General features: G+C 48.8%; 13 non-coding genes across 13 annotated transcripts; all 13 read right to left on the bottom strand.

Annotated features, from left to right (window-relative positions):
- Nucleotides 1-238: 238 nt before the first annotated feature.
- Nucleotides 239-320, bottom strand: Trnas-gcu. Its single transcript has one exon. It is a non-coding gene; the product is annotated as a tRNA-Ser (tRNA).
- Nucleotides 321-1,159: 839 nt separating this feature from the next.
- Nucleotides 1,160-1,241, bottom strand: Trnas-gcu. Its single transcript has one exon. It is a non-coding gene; the product is annotated as a tRNA-Ser (tRNA).
- An 839-nt stretch (nucleotides 1,242-2,080) lies between these two features.
- Trnas-gcu lies at nucleotides 2,081-2,162 on the bottom strand. Its single transcript has one exon. It is a non-coding gene; the product is annotated as a tRNA-Ser (tRNA).
- Nucleotides 2,163-3,001: 839 nt separating this feature from the next.
- Trnas-gcu lies at nucleotides 3,002-3,083 on the bottom strand. The gene has a single exon. It is a non-coding gene; the product is annotated as a tRNA-Ser (tRNA).
- Nucleotides 3,084-3,922: 839 nt separating this feature from the next.
- Trnas-gcu lies at nucleotides 3,923-4,004 on the bottom strand. Its single transcript has one exon. It is a non-coding gene; the product is annotated as a tRNA-Ser (tRNA).
- Nucleotides 4,005-4,843: 839 nt separating this feature from the next.
- Nucleotides 4,844-4,925, bottom strand: Trnas-gcu. Its single transcript has one exon. It is a non-coding gene; the product is annotated as a tRNA-Ser (tRNA).
- An 839-nt stretch (nucleotides 4,926-5,764) lies between these two features.
- Trnas-gcu lies at nucleotides 5,765-5,846 on the bottom strand. Its single transcript has one exon. It is a non-coding gene; the product is annotated as a tRNA-Ser (tRNA).
- Nucleotides 5,847-6,685: 839 nt separating this feature from the next.
- Nucleotides 6,686-6,767, bottom strand: Trnas-gcu. Its single transcript has one exon. It is a non-coding gene; the product is annotated as a tRNA-Ser (tRNA).
- An 839-nt stretch (nucleotides 6,768-7,606) lies between these two features.
- Trnas-gcu lies at nucleotides 7,607-7,688 on the bottom strand. The gene has a single exon. It is a non-coding gene; the product is annotated as a tRNA-Ser (tRNA).
- An 839-nt stretch (nucleotides 7,689-8,527) lies between these two features.
- Trnas-gcu lies at nucleotides 8,528-8,609 on the bottom strand. The gene has a single exon. It is a non-coding gene; the product is annotated as a tRNA-Ser (tRNA).
- Nucleotides 8,610-9,448: 839 nt separating this feature from the next.
- Nucleotides 9,449-9,530, bottom strand: Trnas-gcu. Its single transcript has one exon. It is a non-coding gene; the product is annotated as a tRNA-Ser (tRNA).
- An 839-nt stretch (nucleotides 9,531-10,369) lies between these two features.
- On the bottom strand, nucleotides 10,370-10,451 carry Trnas-gcu. The gene has a single exon. It is a non-coding gene; the product is annotated as a tRNA-Ser (tRNA).
- Nucleotides 10,452-11,290: 839 nt separating this feature from the next.
- Trnas-gcu lies at nucleotides 11,291-11,372 on the bottom strand. The gene has a single exon. It is a non-coding gene; the product is annotated as a tRNA-Ser (tRNA).
- Nucleotides 11,373-11,630: the final 258 nt, after the last annotated feature.

Here is an 11,630-nt window from a genome sequence, read left to right as displayed (position 1 = left end):
CGCAAATACCAACATACTCTTTGCTGCAGCCGAAATTTGATTGGTTTGTAGATCTCGAAATGATGTTTAATTCGAAGGGCATACGCTATGGAATGTTGTGCGCTTTCATCTGGTAGGCAGTTTTGTCTCGTATTTCATACACACGCTATCTGCCACGTACACGCGTCGTTGTTACTACTGAGTGGCGTTTCGCACGGAGAAGGAGTGACCGCAAACGCGTGCTTCACGTAAAATTCATCGACGAGGATGGGATTCGAACCCACGCGTGCACAGCAAATTGGATTAGCAGTCCAACGCCTTAACCACTCGGCCACCTCGTCTGCTGGTACAACAGCTGTGTCTTGGGCTAGTGCTTGCGGAAAGAAGACATTTGTCGATTCGAAAACGCATTCAAAACATCGTACTGGGCCGGTGTTAACGTCTTATGCCAAGCTGCAGTGCAGCCGACCAAGCTCCCACTCGCGAATCGTTTAATGACAGCATCCGTCCACGTCGATATCCGATCGGGGCAAAATCACCGGCCCACCTATTTACCGCAGGAATAAGCATTGTATCGACATGCAGTGTCGTCTAATGCAAATGAGAAAGGTGCTGTGCATTCTTTTCCACGACTTACTGCAACGAAACGTACAGCTCGATACGCTACACTGATATTGCTTGCAAGGTTTTGACGTTCCCCCTAGCCCAAGATTGTCCTGCTGTTTGCGATGGAGCTTGGTGTTTGGTCGGCCACTAGCGACGGATAGCTGCAAAGTCAAGTCTCTCCAGTAGGCCCTGCCAAATCGCTTCTGTAGATGGCGGCCTCACTTGAAACTAACTGTCGGAAGGCGACAGTTGTGCTACAGATGGATTATTGTAGGCTCGATACGTTAAAATGACTGCGACAGGTATGCACTTAAATATAAATAAGAGCTCGTCGTTCGCAAATACCAACATACTCTTTGCTGCAGCCGAAATTTGATTGGTTTGTAGATCTCGAAATGATGTTTAATTCGAAGGGCATACGCTATGGAATGTTGTGCGCTTTCATCTGGTAGGCAGTTTTGTCTCGTATTTCATACACACGCTATCTGCCACGTACACGCGTCGTTGTTACTACTGAGTGGCGTTTCGCACGGAGAAGGAGTGACCGCAAACGCGTGCTTCACGTAAAATTCATCGACGAGGATGGGATTCGAACCCACGCGTGCACAGCAAATTGGATTAGCAGTCCAACGCCTTAACCACTCGGCCACCTCGTCTGCTGGTACAACAGCTGTGTCTTGGGCTAGTGCTTGCGGAAAGAAGACATTTGTCGATTCGAAAACGCATTCAAAACATCGTACTGGGCCGGTGTTAACGTCTTATGCCAAGCTGCAGTGCAGCCGACCAAGCTCCCACTCGCGAATCGTTTAATGACAGCATCCGTCCACGTCGATATCCGATCGGGGCAAAATCACCGGCCCACCTATTTACCGCAGGAATAAGCATTGTATCGACATGCAGTGTCGTCTAATGCAAATGAGAAAGGTGCTGTGCATTCTTTTCCACGACTTACTGCAACGAAACGTACAGCTCGATACGCTACACTGATATTGCTTGCAAGGTTTTGACGTTCCCCCTAGCCCAAGATTGTCCTGCTGTTTGCGATGGAGCTTGGTGTTTGGTCGGCCACTAGCGACGGATAGCTGCAAAGTCAAGTCTCTCCAGTAGGCCCTGCCAAATCGCTTCTGTAGATGGCGGCCTCACTTGAAACTAACTGTCGGAAGGCGACAGTTGTGCTACAGATGGATTATTGTAGGCTCGATACGTTAAAATGACTGCGACAGGTATGCACTTAAATATAAATAAGAGCTCGTCGTTCGCAAATACCAACATACTCTTTGCTGCAGCCGAAATTTGATTGGTTTGTAGATCTCGAAATGATGTTTAATTCGAAGGGCATACGCTATGGAATGTTGTGCGCTTTCATCTGGTAGGCAGTTTTGTCTCGTATTTCATACACACGCTATCTGCCACGTACACGCGTCGTTGTTACTACTGAGTGGCGTTTCGCACGGAGAAGGAGTGACCGCAAACGCGTGCTTCACGTAAAATTCATCGACGAGGATGGGATTCGAACCCACGCGTGCACAGCAAATTGGATTAGCAGTCCAACGCCTTAACCACTCGGCCACCTCGTCTGCTGGTACAACAGCTGTGTCTTGGGCTAGTGCTTGCGGAAAGAAGACATTTGTCGATTCGAAAACGCATTCAAAACATCGTACTGGGCCGGTGTTAACGTCTTATGCCAAGCTGCAGTGCAGCCGACCAAGCTCCCACTCGCGAATCGTTTAATGACAGCATCCGTCCACGTCGATATCCGATCGGGGCAAAATCACCGGCCCACCTATTTACCGCAGGAATAAGCATTGTATCGACATGCAGTGTCGTCTAATGCAAATGAGAAAGGTGCTGTGCATTCTTTTCCACGACTTACTGCAACGAAACGTACAGCTCGATACGCTACACTGATATTGCTTGCAAGGTTTTGACGTTCCCCCTAGCCCAAGATTGTCCTGCTGTTTGCGATGGAGCTTGGTGTTTGGTCGGCCACTAGCGACGGATGGCTGCAGAGTCAAGTCTCTCCAGTAGGCCCTGCCAAATCGCTTCTGTAGATGGCGGCCTCACTTGAAACTAACTGTCGGAAGGCGACAGTTGTGCTACAGATGGATTATTATAGGCTCGATACGTTAAAATGACTGCGACAGGTATGCACTTAAATATAAATAAGAGCTCGTCGTTCGCAAATACCAACATACTCTTAGCTGCAGCCGAAATTTGATTGGTTTGTAGATCTCGAAATGACGTTTAATTCGAAGGGCATACGCTATGGAATGTTGTGCGCTTTCATCTGGTAGGCAGTTTTGTCTCGTATTTCATACACACGCTATCTGCCACGTACACGCATCGTTGTTACTACTGAGTGGCGTTTCGCACGGAGAAGGAGTGACCGCAAACGCGTGCTTCACGTAAAGTTCATCGACGAGGATGGGATTCGAACCCACGCGTGCAGAGCACATTGGATTAGCAGTCCAACGCCTTAACCACTCGGCCACCTCGTCTGCTGGTACAACAGCTGTGTCTTGGGCTAGTGCTTGCGGAAAGAAGACATTTGTCGATTCGAAAACGCATTCAAAACATAGTACTGGGCCGGTGTTAACGTCTTATGCCAAGCTGCAGTTCAGCCGACCAAGCTCCCACTCGCGAATCGTTTAATGACAGCATCCGTCCACGTCGATATCCGATCGGGGCAAAATCACCGGCCCACCTATTTACCGCAGTAATAGGCATTGTATCGACATGCAGTGTCGTCTAATGCAAATGAGAAAGGTGCTGTGCATTCTTTTCCACGACTTACTGCAACGAAACGTACAGCTCGATACGCTACACTGATATTGCTTGCAAGGTTTTGACGTTCCCCCTAGCCCAAGATTGTCCTGCTGTTTGCGATGGAGCTTGGTGTTTGGTCGGCCACTAGCGACGGATGGCTGCAAAGTCAAGTCTCTCCAGTAGGCCCTGCCAAATCGCTTCTGTAGATGGCGGCCTCACTTGAAACTAACTGTCGGAAGGCGACAGTTGTGCTACAGATGGATTATTGTAGGCTCGATACGTTAAAATGACTGCGACAGGTATGCACTTAAATATAAATAAGAGCTCGTCGTTCGCAAATACCAACATACTCTTTGCTGCAGCCGAAATTTGATTGGTTTGTAGATCTCGAAATGATGTTTAATTCGAAGGGCATACGCTATGGAATGTTGTGCGCTTTCATCTGGTAGGCAGTTTTGTCTCGTATTTCATACACACGCTATCTGCCACGTACACGCGTCGTTGTTACTACTGAGTGGCGTTTCGCACGGAGAAGGAGTGACCGCAAACGCGTGCTTCACGTAAAATTCATCGACGAGGATGGGATTCGAACCCACGCGTGCACAGCAAATTGGATTAGCAGTCCAACGCCTTAACCACTCGGCCACCTCGTCTGCTGGTACAACAGCTGTGTCTTGGGCTAGTGCTTGCGGAAAGAAGACATTTGTCGATTCGAAAACGCATTCAAAACATCGTACTGGGCCGGTGTTAACGTCTTATGCCAAGCTGCAGTGCAGCCGACCAAGCTCCCACTCGCGAATCGTTTAATGACAGCATCCGTCCACGTCGATATCCGATCGGGGCAAAATCACCGGCCCACCTATTTACCGCAGGAATAAGCATTGTATCGACATGCAGTGTCGTCTAATGCAAATGAGAAAGGTGCTGTGCATTCTTTTCCACGACTTACTGCAACGAAACGTACAGCTCGATACGCTACACTGATATTGCTTGCAAGGTTTTGACGTTCCCCCTAGCCCAAGATTGTCCTGCTGTTTGCGATGGAGCTTGGTGTTTGGTCGGCCACTAGCGACGGATGGCTGCAGAGTCAAGTCTCTCCAGTAGGCCCTGCCAAATCGCTTCTGTAGATGGCGGCCTCACTTGAAACTAACTGTCGGAAGGCGACAGTTGTGCTACAGATGGATTATTATAGGCTCGATACGTTAAAATGACTGCGACAGGTATGCACTTAAATATAAATAAGAGCTCGTCGTTCGCAAATACCAACATACTCTTAGCTGCAGCCGAAATTTGATTGGTTTGTAGATCTCGAAATGACGTTTAATTCGAAGGGCATACGCTATGGAATGTTGTGCGCTTTCATCTGGTAGGCAGTTTTGTCTCGTATTTCATACACACGCTATCTGCCACGTACACGCATCGTTGTTACTACTGAGTGGCGTTTCGCACGGAGAAGGAGTGACCGCAAACGCGTGCTTCACGTAAAGTTCATCGACGAGGATGGGATTCGAACCCACGCGTGCAGAGCACATTGGATTAGCAGGCCAACGCCTTAACCACTCGGCCACCTCGTCTGCTGGTACAACAGCTGTGTCTTGGGCTAGTGCTTGCGGAAAGAAGACATTTGTCGATTCGAAAACGCATTCAAAACATTGTACTGGGCCGGTGTTAACGTCTTATGCCAAGCTCCAGTGCAGCCGACCAAGCTCCCACTCGCGAATCGTTTAATGACAGCATCCGTCCACGTCGATATCCGATCGGGGCAAAATCACCGGCCCACCTATTTACCGCAGGAATAAGCATTGTATCGACATGCAGTGTCGTCTAATGCAAATGAGAAAGGTGCTGTGCATTCTTTTCCACGACTTACTGCAACGAAACGTACAGCTCGATACGCTACACTGATATTGCTTGCAAGGTTTTGACGTTCCCCCTAGCCCAAGATTGTCCTGCTGTTTGCGATGGAGCTTGGTGTTTGGTCGGCCACTAGCGACGGATGGATGCAAAGTCAAGTCTCTCCAGTAGGCCCTGCCAAATCGCTTCTGTAGATGGCGGCCTCACTTGAAACTAACTGTCGGAAGGCGACAGTTGTGCTACAGATGGATTATTATAGGCTCGATACGTTAAAATGACTGCGACAGGTATGCACTTAAATATAAATAAGAGCTCGTCGTTCGCAAATACCAACATACTCTTAGCTGCAGCCGAAATTTGATTGGCTTGTAGATCTCGAAATGATGTTTAATTCGAAGGGCATACGCTATGGAATGTTGTGCGCTTTCATCTGGTAGGCAGTTTTGTCTCGTATTTCATACACACGCTATCTGCCACGTACACGCGTCGTTGTTACTACTGAGTGGCGTTTCGCACGGAGAAGGAGTGACCGCAAACGCGTGCTTCACGTAAAGATCATCGACGAGGATGGGATTCGAACCCACGCGTGCAGAGCACATTGGATTAGCAGTCCAACGCCTTAACCACTCGGCCACCTCGTCTGCTGGTACAACAGCTGTGTCTTGGGCTAGTGCTTGCGGAAAGAAGACATTTGTCGATTCGAAAACGCATTCAAAACATCGTACTGGGCCGGTGTTAACGTCTTATGCCAAGCTGCAGTGCAGCCGACCAAGCTCCCACTCGCGAATCGTTTAATGACAGCATCCGTCCACGTCGATATCCGATCGGGGCAAAATCACCGGCCCACCTATTTACCGCAGGAGTAAGCATTGTATCGACATGCAGTGTCGTCTAATGCAAATGAGAAAGGTGCTGTGCATTCTTTTCCACGACTTACTGCAACGAAACGTACAGCTCGATACGCTACACTGATATTGCTTGCAAGGTTTTGACGTTCCCCCTAGCCCAAGATTGTCCTGCTGTTTGCGATGGAGCTTGGTGTTTGGTCGGCCACTAGCGACGGATGGCTGCAAAGTCAAGTCTCTCCAGTAGGCCCTGCCAAATCGCTTCTGTAGATGGCGGCCTCACTTGAAACTAACTATCGGAAGGCGACAGTTGTGCTACAGATGGATTATTATAGGCTCGATACGTTAAAATGACTGCGACAGGTATGCACTTAAATATAAATAAGAGCTCGTCGTTCGCAAATACCAACATACTCTTAGCTGCAGCCGAAATTTGATTGGTTTGTAGATCTCGAAATGATGTTTAATTCGAAGGGCATACGCTATGGAATGTTGTGCGCTTTCATCTGGTAGGCAGTTTTGTCTCGTATTTCATACACACGCTACCTGCTACGTACACGCGTCGTTGTTACTACTGAGTGGCGTTTCGCACGGAGAAGGAGTGACCGCAAACGCGTGCTTCACGTAAAATTCATCGACGAGGATGGGATTCGAACCCACGCGTGCAGAGCAAATTGGATTAGCAGTCCAACGCCTTAACCACTCGGCCACCTCGTCTGCTGGTACAACAGCTGTGTCTTGGGCTAGTGCTTGCGGAAAGAAGACATTTGTCGATTCGAAAACGCATTCAAAACATCGTACTGGGCCGGTGTTAACGTCTTATGCCAAGCTGCAGTGCAGCCGACCAAGCTCCCACTCGCGAATCGTTTAATGACAGCATCCGTCCACGTCGATATCCGATCGGGGCAAAATCACCGGCCCACCTATTTACCGCAGGAATAAGCATTGTATCGACATGCAGTGTCGTCTAATGCAAATGAGAAAGGTGCTGTGCATTCTTTTCCACGACTTACTGCAACGAAACGTACAGCTCGATACGCTACACTGATATTGCTTGCAAGGTTTTGACGTTCCCCCTAGCCCAAGATTGTCCTGCTGTTTGCGATGGAGCTTGGTGTTTGGTCGGCCACTAGCGACGGATGGCTGCAGAGTCAAGTCTCTCCAGTAGGCCCTGCCAAATCGCTTCTGTAGATGGCGGCCTCACTTGAAACTAACTGTCGGAAGGCGACAGTTGTGCTACAGATGGATTATTATAGGCTCGATACGTTAAAATGACTGCGACAGGTATGCACTTAAATATAAATAAGAGCTCGTCGTTCGCAAATACCAACATACTCTTAGCTGCAGCCGAAATTTGATTGGTTTGTAGATCTCGAAATGACGTTTAATTCGAAGGGCATACGCTATGGAATGTTGTGCGCTTTCATCTGGTAGGCAGTTTTGTCTCGTATTTCATACACACGCTATCTGCCACGTACACGCATCGTTGTTACTACTGAGTGGCGTTTCGCACGGAGAAGGAGTGACCGCAAACGCGTGCTTCACGTAAAGTTCATCGACGAGGATGGGATTCGAACCCACGCGTGCAGAGCACATTGGATTAGCAGTCCAACGCCTTAACCACTCGGCCACCTCGTCTGCTGGTACAACAGCTGTGTCTTGGGCTAGTGCTTGCGGAAAGAAGACATTTGTCGATTCGAAAACGCATTCAAAACATTGTACTGGGCCGGTGTTAACGTCTTATGCCAAGCTGCAGTTCAGCCGACCAAGCTCCCACTCGCGAATCGTTTAATGACAGCATCCGTCCACGTCGATATCCGATCGGGGCAAAATCACCGGCCCACCTATTTACCGCAGTAATAGGCATTGTATCGACATGCAGTGTCGTCTAATGCAAATGAGAAAGGTGCTGTGCATTCTTTTCCACGACTTACTGCAACGAAACGTACAGCTCGATACGCTACACTGATATTGCTTGCAAGGTTTTGACGTTCCCCCTAGCCCAAGATTGTCCTGCTGTTTGCGATGGAGCTTGGTGTTTGGTCGGCCACTAGCGACGGATGGCTGCAAAGTCAAGTCTCTCCAGTAGGCCCTGCCAAATCGCTTCTGTAGATGGCGGCCTCACTTGAAACTAACTGTCGGAAGGCGACAGTTGTGCTACAGATGGATTATTGTAGGCTCGATACGTTAAAATGACTGCGACAGGTATGCACTTAAATATAAATAAGAGCTCGTCGTTCGCAAATACCAACATACTCTTTGCTGCAGCCGAAATTTGATTGGTTTGTAGATCTCGAAATGATGTTTAATTCGAAGGGCATACGCTATGGAATGTTGTGCGCTTTCATCTGGTAGGCAGTTTTGTCTCGTATTTCATACACACGCTATCTGCCACGTACACGCGTCGTTGTTACTACTGAGTGGCGTTTCGCACGGAGAAGGAGTGACCGCAAACGCGTGCTTCACGTAAAATTCATCGACGAGGATGGGATTCGAACCCACGCGTGCACAGCAAATTGGATTAGCAGTCCAACGCCTTAACCACTCGGCCACCTCGTCTGCTGGTACAACAGCTGTGTCTTGGGCTAGTGCTTGCGGAAAGAAGACATTTGTCGATTCGAAAACGCATTCAAAACATCGTACTGGGCCGGTGTTAACGTCTTATGCCAAGCTGCAGTGCAGCCGACCAAGCTCCCACTCGCGAATCGTTTAATGACAGCATCCGTCCACGTCGATATCCGATCGGGGCAAAATCACCGGCCCACCTATTTACCGCAGGAATAAGCATTGTATCGACATGCAGTGTCGTCTAATGCAAATGAGAAAGGTGCTGTGCATTCTTTTCCACGACTTACTGCAACGAAACGTACAGCTCGATACGCTACACTGATATTGCTTGCAAGGTTTTGACGTTCCCCCTAGCCCAAGATTGTCCTGCTGTTTGCGATGGAGCTTGGTGTTTGGTCGGCCACTAGCGACGGATGGATGCAAAGTCAAGTCTCTCCAGTAGGCCCTGCCAAATCGCTTCTGTAGATGGCGGCCTCACTTGAAACTAACTGTCGGAAGGCGACAGTTGTGCTACAGATGGATTATTATAGGCTCGATACGTTAAAATGACTGCGACAGGTATGCACTTAAATATAAATAAGAGCTCGTCGTTCGCAAATACCAACATACTCTTAGCTGCAGCCGAAATTTGATTGGTTTGTAGATCTCGAAATGACGTTTAATTCGAAGGGCATACGCTATGGAATGTTGTGCGCTTTCATCTGGTAGGCAGTTTTGTCTCGTATTTCATACACACGCTATCTGCCACGTACACGCATCGTTGTTACTACTGAGTGGCGTTTCGCACGGAGAAGGAGTGACCGCAAACGCGTGCTTCACGTAAAGTTCATCGACGAGGATGGGATTCGAACCCACGCGTGCAGAGCACATTGGATTAGCAGTCCAACGCCTTAACCACTCGGCCACCTCGTCTGCTGGTACAACAGCTGTGTCTTGGGCTAGTGCTTGCGGAAAGAAGACATTTGTCGATTCGAAAACGCATTCAAAACATCGTACTGGGCCGGTGTTAACGTCTTATGCCAAGCTGCAGTGCAGCCGACCAAGCTCCCACTCGCGAATCGTTTAATGACAGCATCCGTCCACGTCGATATCCGATCGGGGCAAAATCACCGGCCCACCTATTTACCGCAGGAGTAAGCATTGTATCGACATGCAGTGTCGTCTAATGCAAATGAGAAAGGTGCTGTGCATTCTTTTCCACGACTTACTGCAACGAAACGTACAGCTCGATACGCTACACTGATATTGCTTGCAAGGTTTTGACGTTCCCCCTAGCCCAAGATTGTCCTGCTGTTTGCGATGGAGCTTGGTGTTTGGTCGGCCACTAGCGACGGATGGCTGCAAAGTCAAGTCTCTCCAGTAGGCCCTGCCAAATCGCTTCTGTAGATGGCGGCCTCACTTGAAACTAACTATCGGAAGGCGACAGTTGTGCTACAGATGGATTATTATAGGCTCGATACGTTAAAATGACTGCGACAGGTATGCACTTAAATATAAATAAGAGCTCGTCGTTCGCAAATACCAACATACTCTTAGCTGCAGCCGAAATTTGATTGGTTTGTAGATCTCGAAATGATGTTTAATTCGAAGGGCATACGCTATGGAATGTTGTGCGCTTTCATCTGGTAGGCAGTTTTGTCTCGTATTTCATACACACGCTACCTGCTACGTACACGCGTCGTTGTTACTACTGAGTGGCGTTTCGCACGGAGAAGGAGTGACCGCAAACGCGTGCTTCACGTAAAATTCATCGACGAGGATGGGATTCGAACCCACGCGTGCAGAGCAAATTGGATTAGCAGTCCAACGCCTTAACCACTCGGCCACCTCGTCTGCTGGTACAACAGCTGTGTCTTGGGCTAGTGCTTGCGGAAAGAAGACATTTGTCGATTCGAAAACGCATTCAAAACATCGTACTGGGCCGGTGTTAACGTCTTATGCCAAGCTGCAGTGCAGCCGACCAAGCTCCCACTCGCGAATCGTTTAATGACAGCATCCGTCCACGTCGATATCCGATCGGGGCAAAATCACCGGCCCACCTATTTACCGCAGGAATAAGCATTGTATCGACATGCAGTGTCGTCTAATGCAAATGAGAAAGGTGCTGTGCATTCTTTTCCACGACTTACTGCAACGAAACGTACAGCTCGATACGCTACACTGATATTGCTTGCAAGGTTTTGACGTTCCCCCTAGCCCAAGATTGTCCTGCTGTTTGCGATGGAGCTTGGTGTTTGGTCGGCCACTAGCGACGGATGGCTGCAGAGTCAAGTCTCTCCAGTAGGCCCTGCCAAATCGCTTCTGTAGATGGCGGCCTCACTTGAAACTAACTGTCGGAAGGCGACAGTTGTGCTACAGATGGATTATTATAGGCTCGATACGTTAAAATGACTGCGACAGGTATGCACTTAAATATAAATAAGAGCTCGTCGTTCGCAAATACCAACATACTCTTAGCTGCAGCCGAAATTTGATTGGTTTGTAGATCTCGAAATGACGTTTAATTCGAAGGGCATACGCTATGGAATGTTGTGCGCTTTCATCTGGTAGGCAGTTTTGTCTCGTATTTCATACACACGCTATCTGCCACGTACACGCATCGTTGTTACTACTGAGTGGCGTTTCGCACGGAGAAGGAGTGACCGCAAACGCGTGCTTCACGTAAAGTTCATCGACGAGGATGGGATTCGAACCCACGCGTGCAGAGCACATTGGATTAGCAGTCCAACGCCTTAACCACTCGGCCACCTCGTCTGCTGGTACAACAGCTGTGTCTTGGGCTAGTGCTTGCGGAAAGAAGACATTTGTCGATTCGAAAACGCATTCAAAACATTGTACTGGGCCGGTGTTAACGTCTTATGCCAAGCTGCAGTTCAGCCGACCAAGCTCCCACTCGCGAATCGTTTAATGACAGCATCCGTCCACGTCGATATCCGATCGGGGCAAAATCACCGGCCCACCTATTTACCGCAGTAATAGGCATTGTATCGACATGCAGTGTCGTCTAATGCA

Source organism: Schistocerca piceifrons, chromosome 2 (genome assembly GCF_021461385.2).
Source record: "Schistocerca piceifrons isolate TAMUIC-IGC-003096 chromosome 2, iqSchPice1.1, whole genome shotgun sequence".
Taxonomy (NCBI): domain Eukaryota; kingdom Metazoa; phylum Arthropoda; class Insecta; order Orthoptera; family Acrididae; genus Schistocerca; species Schistocerca piceifrons.
The sequence above is the reverse complement of the archived record's forward strand: the minus strand, read 5'-3'. Positions and strand labels throughout refer to the sequence as shown.